The sequence below is a fragment of the Lactuca serriola genome, chromosome 5 (genome assembly GCF_051521515.1).
Source record: "Lactuca serriola cultivar US96UC23 chromosome 5, Lser_US96UC23_V15, whole genome shotgun sequence".
Classification (NCBI taxonomy): Eukaryota; Viridiplantae; Streptophyta; class Magnoliopsida; order Asterales; family Asteraceae; genus Lactuca; species Lactuca serriola.
In genome coordinates this window covers 156,625,730-156,632,253 of record NC_136412.1, presented here as the reverse complement: position 1 = coordinate 156,632,253, position 6,524 = coordinate 156,625,730, and the positions used below count along the sequence as shown (strand labels likewise).

General features: G+C 41.6%; 1 non-coding gene across 1 annotated transcript; it reads right to left on the bottom strand.

The window, feature by feature from the left end:
* Window positions 1–1,095: 1,095 nt before the first annotated feature.
* Window positions 1,096–1,202, bottom strand: LOC145055931 (small nucleolar RNA R71). Its single transcript, XR_013685476.1, has one exon. It is a non-coding gene; the product is annotated as a small nucleolar RNA R71 (small nucleolar RNA).
* Window positions 1,203–6,524: the final 5,322 nt, after the last annotated feature.

Sequence of the window (6,524 nt, the reverse complement as noted above, 5' to 3'; positions counted from 1 at the left end):
TTGTTAATAAATTAGGTTAATTTAATAGTAAGTAAATTAATTAGAACACCGTTCCCTGTGATCGACACCCGACTTACCCAAGCTATACTGTAATCTGACTAGGTACACTGCCTATAAGTGCATAGTTAGTTAAGTTTGTTAGGTTATAAATATTAAAATTAGTAAGTACTTTTGTGTACATTAACTTTTGGCGCCGTTGCCGGGGAACGACTTAGTTTTTAGCTTATTTATTTGCATTAAATTGATCGATCCTTCTTGTGGAGTAAAAACCCACAAAAAAGTTAATTTTTCAGCAAAATAATTTTTTCTGTTATTCCCAGAGTCCACGACGTGGCACTACTCTGGCCACGACGTGGACAGTAAAAACTAGATTTTTTTTTGAAGATTAGTTTTTCTTATTTTAGTTCAGTTTTACGCTTTTAGTTTAGCAAATTGCAGGAGTTCATGACCAGAAGCTCAAACACACACTTGGTGCCACCACTTGAAGACCCCGAGTCTGCACTTCACAAGAAAAAGACGCCCTTGCAAGAACTGAAGTCAGCTTTTTCTAGGAAGTCGGGAAAGAAGACAGGAGAGTCAAGTTCATCAGCGAAGCACAAGAGCAATCTTGAGCATTTAGATCATACACCCGTCCAGACCAAGTCCGAAAGCGATACCGAGCCAGAATTTGAAGAACACACAAGCGAACCCGAGAACGAGCCAAGGAACGAGATGGCAGCGATTGAAGAAATGGCCATGGGAGCTTACAAGAAGCGGATCCGAGAAGATGTGAGTCCTGGTTTAGTCCAACCCGCAATACCTTCCACTGCCACATTCGAGCTGAAGGGACACATATTGACCACACTAAAGGATATCCCATTTTTTGGGAAAGATCATGAGGATGCTTTTAAGCATCTAGATGAAGTCAACGACATTGCAGATTACTTCAATGTCCCAAATGTCAACAGAAACACAGTCTTGCTTAGGATGCTTTCCATCACTTTCAAAGGAGCTGCTAAGGAGTGGTTGAAAGCACTCCCACCGGGTACAATCACCACTTGGGCTCAAATGCATGAGCAATTCCTGGACCAGTTTTGCCCGCCATCCAAGATAGCCAAACTCAAGAAGGCAATAGCCAACTTTGAGCAACAGCCGGGGGAATCACTATACGAAGCATGGGAGCGGTACAAGGGCTTGCTCAGAAATTGCCCTCAAGATGACCTAAATGTGCAGCAAGAGATGTCAATCTTTTATGATGGGGTCAATGTGATGACAAGACAACTCCTTGATTCTCAAGGATCGTTGACAAAGAAAAATCCAAGGGAGGTCAAGGAGCTAATTGAAGAATTCGCGAAACACTCTCGCGAATACCACAACCCAAGGCAAGATGGAATCAAAGGCGGTGGAGGGGCCCAAACTAAAGAAATTGCAGCTGCCATGGCCATGCTGAATAACATGGATCGCAGGATAACACAAATGGACCAGTCGATACATGCCATAAGATTGGGGTGCGAGAGATGCAGTGGTCCACACTTGACCAAGGACTGCAATATTGATGAGTTTGGGAATAGAAGAGCTCAAGTGTGCTACTCTAGTGGGGATAAGTTTGATGAGGACTGGAGGAAACCGAAGAAGGAGTGGCTGCCATATGAAGAGTATAAGAAGCAAAAAGAAGAGAAATATAGGCAGACAGGTCGAGGCCTTTATCAAAAGGAGCAGCCACCGGCCGAGAAGAAACTCGACCTAGAGACCATTTTAATAAAATTTATGGAGGCTTCGGAAAAGAGACACAATGCCACTGATTCCGCCATCATGGAACAACAAACTTTGATAAAGAACCAGCAAGCCTCCATCCATAACCTTGAAGTACAATTTGGTCAACTAGCCACTCTAGTTCATGAAAAATTGTCCCCAAAGAATCCCGAAGTAAAGACCCAATCTCACGTAATGGCCATCGATACTGAAGAAGATGCAATATCTGAGTTCCTGGAGGCATTGGAAGAAGAACCGCAGCAGCCCAAGAAATCAAGGATCGAAAATGAAGAAAGTGCTGAACCAGGCTCGCCACGACGTGGCACTCCTCTAGCCACGACGTGGCGCATTTCTGATCAAAAACCTTTTGAGCCCGTTCCAGCTTATCAGCCACCTTTTCCATTTCCCACCCGAGCTGCACTTAGTCTACTAGAGAAGGAGCATTTAGAGTATGTAAAGCATGTGAAGGGGATACCAATTAATACCCTCTTTGTCGAGTCCTTATGCAAAGCTCCTGAGAACCAGAAATTACTGCAAGACTTGATAGATACTCGAAGGCAATTAAAGAAGCAGTCTACAGTGATTCTAAGTGAACAAACTTCAAAAGCTGTGTTGGGAGAAACACCAGAAAAGATGGGGGATCCTAGACGCCTCACTCTTCCATGTGAGTTTGGGAATAAAATGAAGGTCAATGCTTTAGCCGATTCTGGGGCTAGCATTAATCTAATGCCTTTTTCATTTTATCAAAAATTGGAGATTAAGAAGGTGAAGGCTACAAAAATGAAGATTCACATGGCAAATCGTTCGGTGACACAACCCTGCGGCATCGTGGAGGATATTTTGGTAAAAATTGGAAAATTTGTTTTTCCAATAGACTTTGTAGTCTTAGACATCAAAGAAGATCCGGATGTTCCAATAATCCTTGGCCGGCCATTGCTTAACACCGCTGGAGCCCTTGTTGATATCCGCGAGTCTAAGCTCACTTTGAGGGTTAGAGATGAACAAGAAGTCTTTGGGATAAAAGATGACTTTCAAGAAGATAAAGAACAGGTGTTCACAATTAATGAAGAGAATGAACTAGAAGAACTGGAAAAACTTATGGAAGAAGAGATAAAGGTAGTTCATCGAATCAAGAGGACAAAACCGAGGGCATCTGTCCCGTATTTGATTGAAGTCATAGCTTACAAGAGCCCGCCTTCTTGGGTAAGCGAAGAGGACGAGGAAATGACAAGTGATGAAAAGGAGGTCACTTCAAGAGTAATAAAGCCAGTGGTAAAAGAGGAGGATAATGCTATGGAATGCAAGGAACAAACGAAGGGCACAAAACGCAAGCTTGAAGAAGATGGAAAAGCTAAAAAGGAAAATTCAAAGAAGGCGTATAAAAGGAGAGTTCAAGCTTACAAACGGCGATTCAAGGAACAAAAGATCCTAGTGGTAGACTCTTCCGAAGATTCAACGTAGAAGGCACGGAGTCCAGCTCAAGACTCCAAGAAAATGAAGCGCTTCTCGGGAGACAACCCGAGCTTGGTTTGCATTTTCTTTTCTTTTAAATTTTTTTAGCTTTTAATTAGGAAAGACATTAATTCGTCATCTAAAAACTGATAATTGGTAAAGAATTAGCTGTGGGGAACTTTAAACAATGAATGATATGCAAAGTAATTAGTTAATATGTTAGAGTTTATTAAAATTTTGCATTTGGCAGTTCCACGACGTGGGCATAGCCAGCCACGTCGTGGGTCGAAATGGAAATACGGGACTATAAAACAGATTTAAGTTCCACGACGTGGGCATCGCCAGCCACATCGTGACCTTTAAAAGAATAAGGGGGGACCATTTCTTTAAAACCCTTTGACCGATAATTCCCAATCATATTGGAAGCTGCCGCAAGAACGGGAACAACAAAACCCCACAGCCAATTTCTTAATCTACTTCCAATTTCCTTGCAAGATCTTGCCAATTAATCTACTTGGTATGTGTTTTACTCATTATTTTGTAGTTAGTTCTTCCAATTTCAAGTTTTCATGGTTAGGGTTTGTATGATTCACGAAATTGGTTGAGTCTAGTGGTTGATTTTAGATTGCATGTCATTTAGATGTCCATAGGAACAAACCCCAAGTACTAATTTTGGTAGAAATCGCTTATAAAATGACCGATCCAGAAGCTGTTTGCGATGCGGCCCACGACGTGGCATAGCCTGGCCATGTCGTGACTTCTGGCAGACCCATTTAATATGTTTTAATGCTTTGGATGTTTGCTGTTTTGGTTTGCTTTTGTATGCAGAAATGGGACCATGACGAGCTGTTCCACAGGAGGAAAACCCGATAGATGTAGCAAGCATACATCCCTTATACCAGTTTCCTCAAAACATTCCCCGACCGTTGCTAACTACGTACGAGAATCGGCTTGGATGGCTGTATAATAGGGAGTTTACAATAGCCTCAATTATCGATTGGGGATGGCTTGGTGGAGTGGGAATGGTAGTTGAGTTGGCACGTTATTGGTCGAAGACTTATGTTGTAGATCAATTTTCGTTCACTTGTCACGGGTGGAGGAATTTATTTGCCATTCAAGAACCCATGTATTGGGAATTATCGGTGGAGTTTTTCTCTACCGTATGCTTCGAGGAACGCACCCTTGATTTCACCTACAACCGGGCACTCGTGTTTTGTTTGGGTGGTGTATATCGAGAGTGTAGTCTTTGGGAATTTGCTTGGCGTATGGGGCTCTATACAGAAGTGGAGACACAATCTCCATTTTCATTCCGTTCTTGCTTGAATGTGTTCGAGATTTTGCTCCCGGTACTTTGGATGTGCAGTTCTGGCGGGGCATTTCTAACCATGAGTACAACAATCGTGACTTGAGTGAGTCACAAATTCGGAATCCTGTTTTCTGATTTTTGCACCGCCTTATCACTTTTTCAATAAATCACAAGCATCATGGTGATAAAGTCCCCATTCAAAATCTATTTTACTTATGGACTCTTATTACCCTGGGAGTTTGTTGTGATTTACCTTATATGTTGGCGAGGTTCATGAGGAAGAAAGCGGCCAATTCTACGCCTGGGAGCTCGATTACTGGGGGGCATTTGGTTACTCGCTTGGGTAGGTCATATCATATTTTGACCCATGACTTTGTGAGGAATCATACTTGATTCCCGGACACAGACTTGACCATTCAAGTCTTGGGTGTTATGTGAGCAGTGGTGAATATCGGGGGTCGTTTTGTTATACCGCCGATAGATGATGAGCAGGAGGAGGTGCAGCCAGGACAGCAACCACCAGCCAGACCACGGCGTCGGAATGTGCGGGTTAGATGTGAAGTCGAGAGAGAACGTGCTGCTTTGCAGTATGTGTAGGGAGTGCCCACCGACCCTTTTCAGAGTCGGTTGGGAACGTATTTGGATAATCTATGGGGGCATGCTATTTACCATACCCAACTTACTGAGGGTATTTATTCGCATTTGGGTGTGACCCGACCACCTTCTATGCCACCATAGTATCCCTATTTTCCGACATGGGAGGAGCTATGGTGTCCGCAGAATGACGGGACAGGGCCAAGTGGAGCACAAGATCAAGATGATGATTGATTTTATTTTCTCTTTTGTTTTTGAGTAGTTTTTTTTATGTTGAAATTGGTGTGTGATGTAAAACATTCTTAAACTATGTTGTTATTTTTTTTTCTTTTGGGTTGATCCATTTTCAGATTAGCATTGGAATTCTAAGGAGCATAAAAGGTTAACTTTCGAGTCATGTTTGTCAAAGGAGCTTAGAGTCGTGAGTCGGAAACCACAATTCAAGATAAGTGTGGGGTATATTAGGAGAGAGGTTATAGTTGGGAAATATATTTGCATAGAAGCGTCTGAAACCAGTTAGCCATTGGTCAAAGTAGCTAGAGTAAATAAAACAAATAAGCCATTTTCTGCTGATGCCCAGTTTCCATGACGTGGAATCCTTAACGCTACGCCGTGGCGTTATTGCAGTTAAAGAAATTCAGCATTTTGGTGTTCGCGGTTTCAACCCATATCACGACATGGCCAGTCACCTGCCACGACGTGACCCAGTTTATCATTAGCCACATTTTTTTCTTACAAATACCCACTTTGAAGAATTGAAGTTTCGAGTCATGTTCGTGGTTTATTTACGTATTCAACCAGTTCTACACCAAGTTTCTATTTTTGGAAGTCCAATTGCACGTTTTCCACACTTTTGGAGATGCTCACGCCACTATCCCAGGGGAGTCTAGTCCTTTTTCTCCTTTTTCTTTAATTTTGATTTATTTTTATGAATACAATGGGGACATTGTATGAAATAAGTGTGGGGTAGGGGTAGAAAAAGTAAGTTGCTAGAAAATCATAGAATTTGATAGTAAAAATTGAAAATTTTGAATAATTGAATCTAGTAATAATAAGTTGAGCTATAATTGCTAGTATTATGTAGGATGATCCGATGAAAGTTCAAATGTTTAGTTGAGCCAATATACGTTATAGTGCATTTGTGGCCTCCCTTATTTTAGTGAAATCATGGAACAAAAACATAACCCCACTTGGTTTGAGGGATGCAATATGTTTAGCAGCCTAAACCTGAAATGTATCTAGGAAAATTATTATCATTAACCGATAAAGGTTGAGGTTGAGCGCCTCTGCTTAAGCATGTAGGTTTTGAGTGAAAAGAAAAAAGAAGAGAATTACAAGAAAAGTTTGAAGAATTTTGGAGCAAATAAAGTGAAGATCAAAAGATCAAAATTCCAAGAAATTCAAAAGGCTGAAGATACCAAGAAATCAAATCAAATAAGGT